Consider the following 18,711-nt stretch of genomic DNA (forward strand, 5'->3'; position numbering starts at 1 on the left):
AATCTGTTGATGGCATTCAGTGAATTAGAATTAGGCGTATAATAAATTTCACACACTTTAAAGTACAATAATCAGGAGGATATGTTATTTAATGGTGACAGTCCCATCTGGTGTACACTGGTGGGACTGGGTACTCTAGTGTGAGAGCCCGAGATGCGTCCTGTGGCTTGCCCATCTAAACCAGGCAAGGTATTTATAAGTTAAGATATTTTGCATTACAGTTGAACATTTTCTGAAGAATTCTTTTTTTTTCCTGCCCCCATGTTGTGGTATGTTCCCTGACCAGGTATGTAACAGGTGCCCCCTGGACTGGAACTGTGGAGTCTTAACCACTGGACCACAAGGAAGTCGCTCCCAAGAATTCTTGAAGGAATAAGCCTTGGGAGGGGGGCAGGACCATCCCTAGCATGGTCCAGTCCTTAAGACTTTGCTTTCTAATGCAGCGGGTGTGGGTTCAATTCCTGGTGGGGAAGCTAAGATCCTACATGCCTCATAGCTAAAAAACCAAAACCTCAAAGAACAGAAGCAACATTGTAACAAAGTTAGTAAAGACTTTAAAAGATGTGGTTAAAATTGTAAATTATAAAAGAATAAGCCTATATAACTTGAATATTTTAATTTTTAAACAGCTTTTTATCATTTTGTTCAACATACACAACCACACAATGTAAAATTCAGAAAGCAGGTAGTCCTTACTGGTGCCCTGTTAATGGAAACTTGCCTGTATTGGGATGAAGCCCTCTTTTTTAGATTCCATGGTAACTTGGAATTATCAAATCCTTTAGGAAAGCAACCCTGGAGGAGGAAATGGCTTCCCACTCCAGTATTCTTGCCTGGAGAATCCCATGGACAGAGGAGCCTGGCGGATTACAGTCCCATGGGGTCACAAAGAGTTGGACACAACTGAGTGACTATCACTCGCTCATTTAGGAAAGCAAGCCATTTACATAATGATCAAACAGTCAAATGTAGGTAGAAATAGTATGCTATTAAGCATAAAATAAGAAATAAAGATAAGTGTCATGACATTGGGGTTTCCAAGGTGGCTCAGTGGTAAAGAATCTGTCGGCTAATGCACGAGATATAAGAGATGCAGGTTCGATCCCTGGGTCAGAAAGATCCCCTGGAGAAAGAAATGGCAACCCACTCTGGTATTCTTGCCTGGAGAATTCCTTGGATGGAGGAGCCTGGCTGGCTGAAGTTCATGGGATTGCAGAGTCGGTACCCACCTGGGCAACTGTGCAAGCATGCACAATGACATAATTGAGACTTGGTGCCAAATGGTGTGATATAACCAAATCCACTGGAGATGCTTAAGCTGCTACTGACTTAAAGGAGGAAAATGTCATCTTCTCGGTTGCCTTTACTATTTTATCTTTTCCCATATCTTTATTTCAAAAACTAAATATGACCTTACCTTGTAGAGCAGACCAAGAATGCCATCATTTAGGAAATGTTGTCTAAAGTGCTTGATGAAAGACAAGAGATCAGAGGACTGACTGACAGAATGCCCACTTGGGCTCTGCTGATGAGCCCGAGGTGTACTTGGTTTATAAGGTTCTTTCGTGGAAACCTTAGAATTTTTCCATCCACAATCCTAAATCTCCAAGATTTATATATTGGTGGGAAAATTTTAAGTACAGAATCAGAAATCTATGAAAACTGCTGATTTTCATCTGTTCCAAAAGATTGAGGTGGTCCAATGCCATAATGACATCAGGGTAACCTCCATATCCTTGTTCTTAGAATGTGAGCTCTCCTTTTCCAGCACATTCTCCTCCACTTTGACTCCTTTCCTAGGACAAATGGCCTGTCAGCATAATACTGTGACATATTGCCAAGACTTGTATTAAATGTTTTTTCTGAAGTGAAGTGAAGTCGCTCAGTCGTGACCGACTCTTTGCAATCCCATAGACTGTAGCCTACCAGGCTCCTCTGTCCATGGGATTTCCCAGGCAAGAATACTGGAGTGGGTTGCCATTTCCTTCTCCAGGGGATCTTCCCAACCCAGGGCTTGAACCCGGGTCTCCCACATTGTAGACAGATGCTTTACCGTTTGAGCCACCAGTATTAAATGTTTTTCCTAGATTAAGTAATTCTCAAAACAACCTCATGAAACAGGCACTCTAATTATCTCATTATTTCAGATGAAGTAAAAAGGCTAAGACAAGATTGTGTGTATAACATAAGTAGCAAGAAGAAGAGTCAGCCTTGGACCTCAAATGAGCCAGTCCATAACTCCATAGCTTTTCTTTTTTTGATATATGGTATTTTAAAAAAATGTTTCTTTTTTAAAACACTTCTATTGGTTTATAGTCATTTACAGTGTTGTTAGTTTCTGGTGTAGAACAAAGTGAATCAGTTCTGCATACATAATCCACTCTTTAAGATTCTTTTCACATTTAGATTATTACAGTATATTGAGTAGAGTTTTCTGTGTTATACAGTAGGCCCTTATTAGTTAAATGTTTTATATACAATAGTGTGTATATGTTAACCCCAATTTGCCAACTTATTCCTCCCCTGTCTTACCCTCTGATAACCATAAATTTGTTTTCTACATCTCTAATTCTATTTGTTTCATTGATAAGTTCATTTATAGCCTTTTTTTTTAATTTTTAAGGTCCCACGTATCAGTGATAGCATATTTGTCTTTCTTTGGCTGACTTCGCTCACTATGACAGTCTCTAGGTCCATCCAAGTTGCTGAAAATGGCATTGTTTTAGTCTTTTTTGTGGTTGAGTAATATTCCGTTTTATATATGTGCCATGACCTCTTTACCCCTTGCCCCGCTGATGGTCATTTAGGTTGCTTCCATGTCCTGGCTATTGTAAATAGAGACGCAGTGAACACTGGGATGCAGGCATCTTTTCACATTACGGTTTTGTCTGGCTTTTATGCCCCTGAGTGGGATCGCAGGGTTCTGTGGTAGCTGTGGGCTTCCTTGGTGGCTCAGATGGTAAATATTCTGCCTGCAATGAGGGAGACCTGGGTTTGATCCCTGGTTTGGGAAGTTCTCCTAGAGGAGGGCATGGCAACCCACTCTAGTATTCTTGCCTGGAGGATCTCCATGGACAGAGGAGCCAGGTGAGCTATAGTCCATGGGGTCACAGAGAGTCAGACACAGCTGAGCGACTAAGCACAGCACGTGGTAGTTCTAAGCCATAGCCTTTACCTGTTAGAGGCTGCATGCTATAACACTCCTGCCTCTCCAAGGACACATCTGAATTCACATTGCATCTCTCTCTGATCCGCAATGTCTCTCCTCTGTCTTTTTACCACCCACTGCTGGGGGCCAGCTGAGGAGCTCTGCCCATGGCAAAGGTCATGAGGAAGGAGGCTTGGCATACGCAAAGGCATGATCAAGCCTCAGGAAACCCCCTATTCCCGAGCATCTACCCCCAAAACCAGAGTCTATCTACTTTACTGTTTCATGCTCTCGCCTACACCTCTGACTTTATGGGGGGCTGTTCCCCACTGGTTGTCTCGGAGAAGGAGTAAACGTGCAGCTCCAAGTCAATAAAAATTCCTGGGCTTGACAAGAGTGTTTCAGCTTACAAACTCCTCTGAAGGTTATCTAGCCCGCCTGTATAGGTTTGTCTGGCCACATGTGATTATTTACAGCCTCCCAACCTGAGAGGCACGAGATGTTTTAGACTTACTAAAGGCAAATTCTTTGGGGAAGTTAGAAATTATTAGTATAGTGGGTTGGTTAGGAATTATATTGGTGAAGGGTTTTTCATTTGTTGTGCCAATAATTGCTGCTAATTCCCTGCCCTGGGTGTGACAAGGGTGTCTCAGGTCAAACCTCTCTGCTGGCAAACTAGCTTGTGTGACAGGGTTATCCATACTCCTGCCACTACACATGATTGTTTACTACCTCTCAACCATAAACAGCACAGAGAGTTTTGGAGTATTTTGAGAGTCTTAATTAGCATAGGGCTTTTCTCATTGTTGAGTCAATGATTGCTGCCAGGCCTCCATATCCTTAGGCAGCTGGGAATATATTAATCAATGTATTTGGAATATAGAAAAGGAAATATAGTAGTTTTTAAGGTTAACAATACTAGACTTTTTGAGTTAATGAATTTTCTCTTTTGTAATAGATCACTGTAATTTGTTATAAATCACTGTGTCCTTGCTATGTAAAAATGTAACTTTATCACCATCTTTAGACTAAATAGATCTTAAGGGGAATATTGGTGAAAGGATTTTCATTTGTTGGGCTGATGTTTACTGCTAAATCTCCATATTCCCTGCCCTTATAATGAATATAACTAGCATATAGGAGAAATAAGTATTAACTTTTAAGCATATAGGAGAAATAAGTATTAACCTTTAAGATTAATCATGTTAACCTTGGGTTAAATAAATTCCTTTCTTGGTTGTAACTCACTACACCCTCACCCTATAGGAATGCAACTTTATTTGGAGGGTGGGGGGAAAAATAAGTTTTTTGGTTATCAGAAAGAAAGGGTCGTAAAATGTCAGCAGGCCTCATGGCCAGAAGATGATGTAAAACCCCTAAGATCTTTTTTTATGTAAAGCATCTGATTTTGATAAAGGTCAGGACTGCTGACCCCCACATGACTCTGTATCCATCCCTATGTGTAACAAAAGGTATATAAGCAAACCTAAAAATAAAGAAATCGGGATCAGTTTCCAGAAAGACTGATTCCCCCATGTCGCTTCTTTCTTGCTCCCCGTTTTTCTGGCTGAATTCCCATCTGGTGCATGGGTACCCACCAAGCCTGCTAATTTTGCCTGGGCTTCTAAGATCGGACCGGGGGGGCCTCAGTGCCTCCTCTCCTTTGGGAGAATGGGAAGATGCCTGCAGCCTACATAGGTGGTGATTGGTATTCCATGTAAACCAAGTTATTCAGCCTCTTTTTCTCTGCTAATTTTCTAATCCCTCTCTATCTGTAATTAAATAAGTTATTTCCAAGGATGCCGACTCCGTCCCCACCTTCGAATCACCCTGGATCCACTGGGGCTGGACCCCGGCAACCCACTGCTTCCTTTCCTTTCATTGCTTGTAATTTTCTTCTTAGAACTTTGTTGAAATTATGTACCTCCCATATTTCTTCTCTTACCATTATCAGCTTAGTGCTTGACTTTATTCTGACACTTGAAACAACTTAGGTAGGTCAGCCTCTTAAAAATGTCTCCTCCTTGATTTCTGTAACAGGACATTATACTACTTCCCTCTCCTTCTTACTATTGCTTTTATTTCTCTATGACTGGCTTCACCTATGTTGACATCTCACTCTCATCCTATTCCTTGGCCACCTGTTTTAATGGCCACGGCTCTTGTTTCTGTAATGCAGCTGCCTTTATCATGAGTCCTGAGTTCTTACTGGGTGTCTGTTCTAATATTTTGAATCTTCAAATATTCACTTCCATTAGGACACTCCATTCCAAGGTTCAGCTAAGGGTAAGATTTGATCACCAATAAGGCAATTATTCTAACCCTTTGTTGCCAGATGGAAAGGCCTTGAACAACATTTTCATATTGTCACTGCCCTCTTAAAATAAGAGCAACATTTACTCTTTTTTTTTTTTTTTCTCTGTGAACTTGCTTGGATTTTCAGGACTTCCTGTCTTTTATAATTTGTTTATTTTGGATGCACCAGTTCCTTGCTGCACAGGGGCTTTCTCTAGGCACAGCGAGTGCGGGTGACTCTTTGTTGCAGAGCGGGCCTCTCACTGTGGTGGCTTCTCTTGGTGCAGAGCACTGGCTTCAGGCACACTTGCTCAGGAGCTGTGGTGCCCTGGCTGAGTTGCCCTGGGGCGTCTTTCCAGACCAGAGATCTACCCTGTGCCCCCTACATTGGCAAGTGAACTCTTAGCCACTGGATCAGCAGGAAGGTCCAGGGCTTCCTTGCTACGTCATTATGCTTCTCCTCCCTCTGTCTCTTCTGTACTGGTGTCCCCTGCCCTTCGTTCTTCTTTCTTCCTCCTTCCCTTCTCTGGTCCCCACTCTCCAGCCACAGCATCACGTTCTCTCCATTGTCCATGGTTCTACTTTTTCTTTGCCATGGTGTTCAGTGCTCCTCTAACCCATCAAAATTCTAGTAGGTGGTCATGGTAAAAGTGAAAACCAGTATCTGCCATCAGGGCACCCTTTCCCCCATCCTCTTTTTAAGCTTCATCTCCTGTGAACTGCTACATTGTCCCACCAAAATTGTTTAATCCTTATTGTAATAGGCAAATTTAGTATAATAAAATGTACTGTGATACCAGGATTGTTTTCCATTCCCCACATAACAGCAGTGCTAAGCACCTGATAGGTATTCAAATACACACTCATTTTGATGGATCAGTTCTTGGTCATGGAATACATGTTGGCATTTCTCAGAAAGTCATGTGAGTTAGATCCTTTTCTGTGTGACCATAAACAGAATTTTCTTTTCTAAAGTGGCATTTTTTTAATTTAAATTTTATTGGAGTATTGTTGATTTACAATGTTATGCTTGCTTCAAGTTTACAGCAAAGTGATCCAGTTATATGTATACACACATAATCACTATTAGATTCTTTTTCTCACATAGCTTATCCCAGGATACTGAGCAGATTTCCTGTGCTGTATAGAAGGTCCTTGTTGGTTATCTGTCTTATACATTGTTTGTTGTTGTTTAGTGGCTAAGTTGTGTCTGACTCTGTGCAACGCTATTGACTGTACCTGCCAAGATCCTCTGTCCATGGGATTTCCCAGGCAAGGATACTGGAGTGGGTGGCCATGCCTTCCTCCAGAGGATCTTCCTGATCCAGGGCCTGAAGCCTGGTCTCCTGCATTGCAGGCAGAGTCTTTACTGCCGAGCCACCAGGGAAGCCCATCTTATGTATAGTAGTGGGTATCTGTTCATCTGTAGGTCCTGATTTATCTCTCCCCCTACACATCTCCCCTTGGTAACCATAAGTTTGTTTTCAACATCCATAAGTCTGTTTCTATTTTGCACACAAGTTCTAAAATGATACATTTTATTCTGTTGGTTATTGAGTCCTAAAAGTACTTCAGCTAATTCTGATGACATTCAGGGATAATTTTTTAGAAGTTAACAATGAGTCATGAAAATTATCTGGGGACTAGAGAGGAAAACAACTGTACACAATGTTCTTTTCTCAACCTTAAAAAAATGAATGCACGTGACTGCCCATTTAACCAAACTTCTATGAAGATCACTACTTTTGATTTTACATTTACTTATGATTTTCTCTACCTAGCTTTCTCATAATAGTAATTCCACAGCTCCCATGATACCCTGTCTTTTAACCTTCATTTGCCCTTGAGTGCTTGGCACCAGGGACCGACTGTTACATATCTGCAGTGACCTGTTCACATAACTCTGCCACCTAGAGCTTTTTATACTAATCTGTGTTTGGTCTTGTTACCAGGAAGATCATTTAAGGCGAAGATGTAGCTTTAGGCTTTTCTTTGTCTAAATGCCCTGTGGTATACTGTGGTCCACCAAGAGCTGCCTCTGGTTATATAACTGCATTTGCTGAATAAAACCGGTACCTCACAGTGAAGGAGTATTTTCACCAGGTACAAGAGGCCATTTTTCAAAACTGACCTTTTATGTGAAACAGCTACAATTATTAGCTGATTCAAGTGTCAGAGCCCCATCGTCAGATACGGGTGTCAGCTAAGGATTTTTTTCTCATTTGATAATAGGTTTCAGAAAGAGTTATAGATGGATGTGATGTTTCTATCTAAGGTTGAAAACTTGGCCTCAAATATGCCCAGAGCAATTTAGGTTCTCACCTTTGAACTGAGTTATATATAACAGTTTTACTTGCCTTATAGATTGCCCATAAACTCATCTCTTTGACCAGCATCTTGCTTTCAATGGTATACCTTGTCTTAATGCTAACAAAAGTGAGGGACAGCACATGTTTTATTAAAAAGCTGTATTTCTCTATATGATACATTGTTTTATATTAATAGCATCTATACTACATTGATAGTAGATAATGGAGACCTTTTAAAACTTAGACTATTTAGCACCATGGTCTCCCAAGTTTGTGGACCCAGGGACTGGATTCATGGAAGAAAATTTTTCCACAGACTGGGGGCAGGGGATGGTTTTGGGATGACTGAAACACATCACATTTGCTGTGCACTTTACTTCTATTATTATTATGTAGCTTCACCTCAGTTCATCAGGCATTAGATCCCAGAGGATGGTGACCCTTGCTTCAGCATAAATGCTTAATTAATGACAATGTACAGTTGACTGTGGGTGTCCCAGGCGGTTCAATGGTAAAGATTCCTCCTGCCAAGCAGGAGGCTTGGGTTCGATCCTGAGTTGGGAAGATTCCCTGGAGAAGGAAATGCACACCCACTCCAGTATTCTTGCCTGGGAAATCTCGTGGGCAGAAGAGCTGGGTGGGCTACAGTCGCAGAGAGTAGGACGCAACTAAGTGATTAAACAACAGCGACAGCCCAGTTGACCGTAAAATCAACCCCCAGCATTTTGTAAACCAAAGACGGAAGACAAATAATCAGGAAACATGAGAAGCACACAAAAGTTAGAAGAGCTGCATCAGGAAGACTTTCCGCATGATTAACAGGAAAGTCCCTCCGTGCAGCAGAGGGTAGTTGCTCTTCTCAATGCTGGCACAACACTGCTTCAACTTGAAGGTCTGCAAAAATGTTAGGCCTTGCCGGTTTCATAGAGATAACTGAAACAGCATCATGTAAAATAGAAGTGTTAAAAAACTCACAAGAGACATTTTTGATTGAAAAGAGAAAGTATAAAAATAACACACTCCAGTGCAACAGACAGGACAATGGGAAAATGATGAAGCTGAAGAGAAGAGTCATTTAAAGGCAAAGAAAGGGATTTAACATTAAAATCATGGAGTGTGAGAAGCCTCAAGCCTACTTCCATGATAAAGAAACATCCTGGCAAGAAACTAATGTGCCTTGTAATGGCTTGAGTAAAGTCAAGTCTACCATATGGAGAACTAAAAATAAGCTTCTTTTTAAATCCACCTGTGGTGGAGGAGATGTCACCTTGAAGGTACAGAGAGCAGAAACGTCAACTTTTTTTTAGAAGAAATCCATGTTAATTATAAGCTTACATACATAAGAGAACCAAGTTTAATTAGGTAAAATATAATTGGCATTAAAAAAACATATCGCCAAAACCCTTGATTCAATCTGTTTCCTTCAAGGCTTCGATTATCCTCACAAGTGGGGTTCTGTGGCTCAGATGGTAAAGAATGTCTGCAGTGCAGGAGACCCATGTTCAGTCCCTGGGTTGGGAAGAGAGGGAAATGGAAACCCACTCCAGTATTCTTGCCTGGAGAATCCCATGGACAGAAGAGCCTGGCAGGTGACAGTCCGTGGGGTCACAAAGAATCAGACACGACTGAGTGACTAACACTTTCACTTCCATCCTTAAAAACACCTCCTGGTCCTGCATCATGTGTGTGTAGATGTGTATGTTGGCTTTAATGGTGCTGTGGAGCTATGAAATTTACTCTGCTGAGTGAAGCTACAAAGTGATCTTATTAATCATTGGCAAAAAATCATGTTTTTTTCCATGACTTTTACAAATGTTGGTCTGAATTTTAAACACTCCTTTTGGTCACTTACAATTCATGGGGAAATGAAAAATAGTAGAATCATTAACTGCAATTTGACACATTGGAAACACTGAGAATTGTTTTTGTTTTTGTTTTGTCTTTTATCCAATAAACTGCAATGGAATGAAAACATAAAGTATCTTCAGACTGTTATCAAGAAGAAATCCTATCACCGTATAACAACCTCTAAAGCATCTTTAGTACCTCTTGAAACAATTACTTGGATTTTTAGGTCACAGAACATTTCAGCTTATACAACAGCAAAAACATTTTCACAGCAAATAGTATAACAGAGCACACAAAACTGTCATGCATGTACACACACACACACACACACGCACGCATGCACACTCTCTCTTCTCACACAGCTCCTATGTGCTTGAATTTCGTTCAGTTCAGTCGCTCAGTCGTGTCCGACTCTTTGTGACCCCATGAATTGCAGCACGCCAGGCCTCCCTGTCCATCACCAACTCCCGGAGTTCACTCAGACTCACGTCCATCGAGTCCGTGATGCCATCCAGCCATCTCATCCTCAGTCATCCCCTTCTCCTCCTGCCCCCAATCCCTCCTAGCATCAGAGTCTTTTCCAATGAGTCAACTCTTCTCATGAGGTGGCCAAAGTACTGGAGTTTCAGCTTTAGCATCATTCCTTCCAAAGAACACCCAGGGCTGATCTCCTTCAGAATGGACTTGTTGGATCTCCTTGCAGTCCCAGGGACTCTCAAGAGTCTTCTCCAACACCACGGTTCAAAAGCATCAGTTCTTCGGTGCTCAGCCTTCTTCACAGTCCAACTCTCACATCCATACATGACCACTGGAAAAACCATAGCCTTGACTAGATGGACCTTAGTCGGCAAAGTAATGTCTCTGCTTTTGAATATACTATCTAGGTTGGTCATAACTTTTCTTCCAAGGAGTAAGCGTCTTTTAATTTCATGGCTGCAGTCACCATCTGCAGTGATTTTGGAGCCAAAAAAGATAAAGTCTGACACTGTTTCCACTGTTTCCCTGTCTATTTTCCATGAAGTGATGGGACCGGATGCCATGATCTTCGTTTTCTGAATGTTGAGCTTTAAGCCAACTTTTTCACTCTCCTTTCACTTTCCCTGGTTCAATTAGATAACACAGTACCAACAACCACTTCAATTTTAGTCTTTACATTATATTAACTCTGAGTAAATGCATTAAGTACTAACCTTTCTCCTAGCTCTTCAATATGCAGACCTCTAGCTAGATAACATGTGCACTATGATCAGAGCCCACTCAGATCTCTCAGAGTTCCTTGGTGATTCACTGTGCATCTGATATTCAGTTTATGCACAGACAGTAAAGCGTGTAACTGTGTTACTTCCTTGTATCCTAGTGATAAACCCAAGTAGCACTTTTCACAAAACTTTGTAAATCAAAGAGGGATTGGGTAATACAGATAAAGCCTGGGAAAGAAACCAAAAACATCATCAAAATCAAATCTGAATCTCACATACGTGGAGCCATAGGAGAAGTCAGCCATGGGCCTGTTGTCACGGTTGCCGGTCCAGAGTCGATATGTGGCTAATACAGATGCAAGTCCCAAAAGAAACCAAAAACACCACAAGAAATCAAATCCGAGTCACACCCAGCTGGAGTCACAGGAGAAGTCAACCGTGGACCTGTCATCACTCCTGCTGGTCCAAGACCCTGAATGTGCAGCCAGAGAAGTCAGTGGAGGTGAACTTGTCCACATCAGTGATGAAAATGGTGGTAATGAGCAGGCTGAAAATGTCCCAAGGATTGGAAGTGCACAAAAATTTCATACTAAAAAGAACTGGGCAATGTCCCACAACATCAGTGGCACCAGGATAAAATGCCAGCTGACCCCAATTCTGAATATGACAGTTAGTGTAGGACACAGGCGCAGAAAATCTGCTCACGCCACACCAGAAGCTGTACCCTGAGGGGAAAATGCAAGCGCTACCGAAAACTAGCCTTGTACCTAGTTTAGGAAGAGCTGGCCTCCTCACGCTACTGCAAATGTAGCAAGCAAACATCCTCTCCCAGTCATAATCCTGACCGAGGCAAGCAGTCACAGGATACGCAGAGCACAGGACCCAGAGAAGGACACAGCGGAGCCAGCACTGCATCAGAGAGACGTCTGATCCACACTCGTCCAAGATGTGACTGTGCTCTGTTGTCATGTAGAGATGAAGTCACTCACTGCCAGGACGACTTCGCCAGAAGGGTATAGACAGTGGGGAATTTCAGCACAATGAATGACTTAAGCCTTGCAGTTAAGAAAGCCTGGGATTTTTAAAATTTACTGTGATACAGTTGGTGTCTAACATTGTATAAGTTTAAGGTGTACAAGGTGTTGGCTTGGTGAATTTATATATTGCTGTATAGTATGACTGTAGCATCGGTTAATACCTCTATCATATCCTATAATGATCATTTCTTCTTTATGGCAAGAACAGTCTCTTAGCAGCTTGGAAGTTGATCATGTGTTGTTGCTAACTATCATCACGATTTTGAACATTAGATCTCCAGAACTTTTTATCTGCTTATTATAATTTATCTACTGGTTGCAAGTTCTATCCTTAACCATCATTTCCCCCAGCCCTTGGTGACCACCATTCTGCTCTTCTATCTGTTCTGCTTGAAAAGCCTCAAATTAAGCTATCACTTTCTATATCAATGACTATATGCATACAGCTTGAGTAACTACTGACAGGATTTCAATTTTTTACCCATTCTTTAGATGATTAAACACGTTTCTTATATTTTTAGATATATAAAAAAGATATTCTTAGATTTCCAAAAGGAAGATACTTGAGACATCTTGCTCTAAAAGTTTCTTTACCAGTATATATCTCTTAAAATTGCAGAATTTCTGAGCTGAAGATCATGAGCTCCTCTTGTACAAATCTCTTCTTTTGAAGGTGAGAAAAGAAGGAATCAGAGAAAAGGAAACAAATAAAAGAGGATCATATTTTCTCCAATAACCCTGGCAGATAAAGTATTGCTGTGAAGTTTGCAGTCTAGAAAGTACACTTTCATATCTATTATTTGACTTAATTCTCAAAACAGTCCTCTAAAGTTGGTGAGCAAGAATTACAGTCACTGTGCCAATGTGAAACAGATTTAAAGAAATCAAATGTCTTCCCTGAGGTGACCCAGCTTCCAACAGGCGCCCTCCTCTCCTTACCCCAGGATGGAGGCAGTATCTGTTATTTACCTGTGGCCTCCTGTGTGGGAGCTGACACTCATGCATGTAGAACCTCTGGCTGGCTTTGAGCGATTTCCCTTCAGAAGTCCTTGGCAATCTTGATCTCTTTTTCCAAAGGTTTGCAGGTGGTGTTACTCTGCACTGCAAGATGCAACTTGTTAGAACTGTTAATTCACGTTCAAGCAGGAAGCTCTCAATAGCCCTGTGCAAAATGAAAATGATGAGATGTCTTTCTCCGGGAAAGCAGCTTGTATTGCTGTTGAGTTATATGCATCCTGTTAATACTTGGCAGGTGGATCAGTCCAAGTGGACTCACAGCTTCATTCTCCTGAGTCCCTGTGTTTCTACCACCATCTAACTGGCATGATAATACCTTCATTAGATGGTTGCCTTCTCCAAAGGGCTCCTAGACTTTTCAGTCACGTTTTTATGTTACATACCCATATTGCATAATTCCTTTTCTGCCAAAATATTTGTTATCCAGGCAGTTTAAGAATATACAAACACAAATTGCATAGGTGTGTAAAGGAGTTCAACTGTTAGGGACATTTGAAAGAGAATGTCCATTCTTATTTAAGGAATTTGAGTTCTCTATATCTGTGCTTTGTTAGAAAGGAGCCATCCTGAAATAAGATGCTTACTATAGAAATGATGGTGACATTTTCAAAACAGTCATAACTCAATATATAGAAATACACCTGTGACTTCTCCAGCATATCTTTCATGCTCAACTTCCCTATATAGAAGGTTTAAAGATGGATAAAATTTTCATGCAGAAAAGTGCATGTTCACAGAAAACTTGATGTGAGAGATGAATCATAACAATGACTTTGAATCTTTTGTGTTGGAGTATGGTAGATAAAATGAGTGGTAAATTTAATACACTTGCGGGTATATTTGTGGGATTAAACTATTTACATTGAGAAAACTACTGATGTGATGTCTTGCTTAGGCTTTTTTCAATAGCATACAGTTAAGAATCAATTTCTCCTTTGTCCTTCATGAGTATAAAAGGTCAAATATTTTTTTCTGTAAATAGCAATTAACTTTGAGTAATTCTATTAGAATTTCTATTTTAATTTTATAGAACATAATCAAATTATAAGATAAGAGTCTCCATTTAAAAATTCAAATTTATTTGAAACTTAAGCTTTGACGAATCATAATTTATGAAATAGTCCAGTGGGATAATATACACTTACCAGCCTGAGACTGTACTTGGAGTTATCTGTATGTAACAAGCAATTTGTTCAAGGTGAAGATTCTTAAACACATGTGAGGTTTGCATATTTCCTAGAGGCTCGTATTAAATCCATCCAGCAGTCAAACGACCTTGCCACCAGCTTCCTCCCAGAAAACTGACATTTCCATTTGTAAGGTTAAATAAAATACATAATGGAGAAATCCAAAAAGAAAGGAATGATTATGCATCAAAGGAACATATCCTCAGTTTTCCCATCTTCCCTGACAACTCAAACCTTTGTATAATGATCCTGTCAAGAACAGTATCTGTTCTTGTGAGTTGTCTATGTATTGGGCTTAGAAACTCAAGTTCAGTGTAACAAACTGAAATAATTGTTCTATGTATGTGAGAGGCTTTTATTTGTTTTTTTTTTTTAATTTATTTATTTATTTTTAATTTTTACTTTACAATTCTGTATTGGTTTTGGCATAGATTGACATGAATCCACCACAGGTGTACATGCGTTCCCAAACATGAGCCCCCCTCCCACCCCCCTCCCACCCCCCTCCCCACAACATCTCTCTGGGTCATCTCCGCGCGTCAGCCCCAAGCGTGTCATATCCTGCATCAGACATAGACTGGCATTTCGATTCTTACATGATATTATACATGTTTCAATGCCATTCTCCCAAATCATCACATCCTCTCCCTCTCCCTCTGAGTCCAAAAGTCCGCTATACACATCTGTGTCTTTTTTGCTGTCCTGCATACAGGGTCATCATTGCCATCTTCCTAAATTCCATATATATGTGTTAGTATACTGTATTGGTGTTTTTCTTTCTGGCTCACTTCACTCTGTATAATCGGCTCCAGTTTCATCCATCTCATCAGAACTGATTCAAATGTATTCTTTTTAATGGCTGAGTAATACTCCATTGTGTATATGTACCACAGCTTTCTTATCCATTCATCTACTGATGGACATCTAGGTTGTTTCCATGTCCTGGCTATTATAAACAGTGCTGCGATGAACATTGGGGTACATGTGTCTCTTTCAATTCTGGTTTCCTCTGTGTGTATGCCCAACAGTGGGATTGCTGGGTCATAAGGCATTTCTATTTGCAATTTTTTAAGGAATCTCCACACTGTTCTCCATAGTGGCTGTACTAGTTTGCATTCCCACCAACAGTGTAGGAGGGTTCCCTTCTCTCCACATCCTCTCCAGCATTTATTGCTTGCAGACTTTTGGATCGCAGACATTCTGACTGGTGTGAAGTGGTACCTCATTGTGGTTTTGATTTGCATTTCTCTAATAATGAGTGATGTTGAGCATCTTTTCATGTGTTTGTTAGCCATCCGTATGTCTTCTTTGGAGAAATGTCTATTTAGTTCTTTGGCCCATTTTTTGATTGGGTCGTTTATTTTTCTGGAATTGAGCTGCAGGAGTTGCTTGTATATTTTTGAGATTAGTTGTTTGTCAGTTGCTTCATTTGCTATTATTTTCTCCCATTCGGAAGGCTGTCTTTTCACTTTGCTTATGTTTTCCTTTGTTGTGCAGAAGCTTTTAATTTTAATTAGATCCCATTTGTTTATTTTTGCTTTTATTTCCAGAATTCTGGGAGGTGGATCATAGAGGATCCTGCTGTGGTTTATGTCGGAGAGTGTCTTGCCTATGTTCTCATCTAAGAGTCTAATAGTTTCTGGTCTTACATTTAGATCTTTAATCCATTTTGAGTTTATCTTTGTGTGCGGTGTTAGAAAGTGATCTAGTTTCATTCTTTTACAAGTGGTTGACCAGTTTTCCCAGCACCACTTGTTAAAGAGATTGTCTTTACTCCATTGTATATTCTTGCCTCCTTTGTCAAAGATAAGGTGTCCATATGTATGTGGATTTATCTCTGGGCTTTCTATTTTGTTCCATTGATCTATATGTCTGTCTTTGTGCCAATACCATACTGTCTTGATGACTGTGGCTTTGTAGTAGAGCCTGAAGTCAGGCAAATTGATTCTTCCAGTTCCATTCTTCTTTCTCAAGATTGCTTTGGCTATTCGTGGTTTTTTGTATTTCCATACAAATCTTGAAATTATTTGTTCTAGTTCTGTGAAAAATATTGCCGGTATCTTGATAGGGATTGCATTGAATTTGTAAATTGCTTTGGGTAATATACTCATTTTCACTATATTGATTCTTCCGATCCATGAGCATGGTATATTTCTCCATCTATTAGTGTCTTCTTTGATTTCTTTCATCAGTGTTTTATAGTTTTCTGTATAAAATGAGATTATTCTGGGTTATGATCTCAAGATGTATCTTTGACTGTCCCTGCAACCATGATCTCTTTATCACACAAAGACCTCAGAAACGAGCTGTGGTAATAGTGATGTACCAAGTTGGGAAGGTATTTTAGATAAGACACCAACAATAGCAATTCAAATGAATAAATGATTGTTTTCAGAATGCCAGGTAATTTCTATTTTGGAGAATTGCATTTATGATTTAGGAAAAACAGATTGTAAACTTCAACATAGATAAAGAAGTCAAGAGCACAAAATTATCACTGATTATCCTACCTAGGATAAACGAATGATTTTTTTTTTAAATTTGAATTGCTATCATTGGTATGTTATCTAAAATACCTTCCCAACTTGGTATGTCACTATTACCACAGCAGTTTGTTCCTGCTTGATCCCGACAAATACCTCCATGTTCCATAGTTGTATGCCTGGGCTGTGTCTTTGAATGTCTATAGAAATGTTATTGACTCTGTTAAAAGCATTTGTTGTTGTTTGTTGTTCAGTGGCTCAGTCACGTCTGACTGTGACCCCGTGGACCAGGCTTCTATACCCTTCCTTCACTATCACCCGGAGCTTGCTCAAACTCATGTCCATCGAGTCAGTGATGCCATCCAACCATCTTATCCTCTGTCGTCCCCTTCTCCTCCTGCTCTCAGTCTTTCCCAGCATCAGGGTCTTTTCCAATGGGTTTACCCTTTGCATCAGGTGGCCAAAGTGTTGGAGTTTCAGCATTTTAAATAGGTCTTCATCCTCTTTCACCTCACTAATTTGTATACAGTGCTTACAGTTTCTTTTTGAATCATTGCATTCATCTGTTTTGAACAATGTAAACAGTTTGAGTCTAATATTTTTTCCCCCTTTGGGGATAACACATTTTAACTTTTGTTCTATTTATTTTTGTTGTCTATTTTTGAGTGCTTGACAGAAGTTTCTGGATTTCTAGGTCTTGGGTGTTGATGTGAGGTTAGGTTCTGCATTTACTACCATCTGGTCTGTTTGCCCACAGTTCCATCCTCTGCTCCCTGATCCACCATAGGGGAGCGTCGGCTTGGTTTCACAGAAGTCCTGGGCGTCAGGTAAAGGGTTGTCCCAGGTTAGAACTCGTCATGGTGTAAGCTGTCTTACTTCCCCCAACGGGAAGCATTCCGGTTGAACTACTGTGCCTCTTGCCTGGTAGTGAGGAGAATCTGATTGCAGTAGGAGGCATAGAATAAAGGATAAACTCTGGGGCCATTTTGTAAATGAGCAGCCTTGAAGTAATTATCTTTTGAGATGAGCATAGTTTACACAAAAGAGTATCCTGGGTCAGATAGTTTTTGTCTAAATTGCAGTCAATATTGACAGAATGATTCTTATGGAATCTCAGAAGATTTAATAAAATTAAGTCTACTCACAGCAAATTTTTGCCATTTTATAAATGGCAAACATGTTCTACTTTTCTCTGGGAGTTGCATTTCTGAGGCAGCAGGTTATATAACCTCAGAAGTGGGGAGAATGTTTCTTCACACTTGACAGTATTGCAGTGTTCCACAATACAGCAGAAAAACCAGGATGACAAATAGTTCTGTCTTCAATGGTGTTTATAACTTTCAGTTTTTACTACTTTTATCTTATCTCTCATCAGATATCTGCTTATCTGCCTTCTTAGACTTTTCCTCGTAAAACAGACCCTTTTCAAGTGATTTTTAGCCTTCACAGATAGGTTTCCTTAATTGTTTCTCTTCATTTCAGGAGAAACTAATTTCCTAATGGCATATATATCTAAACACACAGAGACCTACAATCTATAGCTTAATTATAGCCATGACAGTATGATTTTCATCAAGAGAATCTGGTTAAAAAAAACTTCTAAGATGTTTATGAACTTAAGTATGGATAGGTTTGATGGATTGTGAGCTGGCCGTTAAAATATGGTGTCAGTGTAAGAAGTTGTATTGAGTAAGTCCATGAGGATTGGCTTTTATGACCTTTATATTTGATTATTTTCTTGATTTAGAATAAGAATGAAGCATATTCTCAAATAGAATTTGAAATATGTGTGTATAATGGTATATGCCCTTTATATATGGTGAAAAATTACTTAGATACAGCTATACTTTTTTAAAACCTTCAGAGTTTTATTTTATTACCTCCCTAACATATATTTTAGTCACTGATGTTTGGTTGTTAGAAATGTATTGTTTGGAGTCAGCCTTCTGGGGTTTTTATCTTGTGTTACCACCAGGCAAGATATTGGGTGTGCTTATTTTATACCCTTGTACCAAAATTTCTATAAATGGGGGTGATAACTTTATTTCACAGAGATGCTGTAAAGATTATATATGGGAAACACGGGTGTAGAACTATTACATGGCATGAGATCACAAAATGTTAGCGAATATTCCTTTTATCACTATGTGTGAGTCACTGTGGGGACTCCAAAATTGAAAACAATATA

This window comes from Oryx dammah, unplaced genomic scaffold (genome assembly GCF_014754425.2).
Source record: "Oryx dammah isolate SB20612 unplaced genomic scaffold, SCBI_Odam_1.1 HiC_scaffold_7, whole genome shotgun sequence".
In the NCBI taxonomy this organism is placed as follows: Eukaryota; Metazoa; Chordata; class Mammalia; order Artiodactyla; family Bovidae; genus Oryx; species Oryx dammah.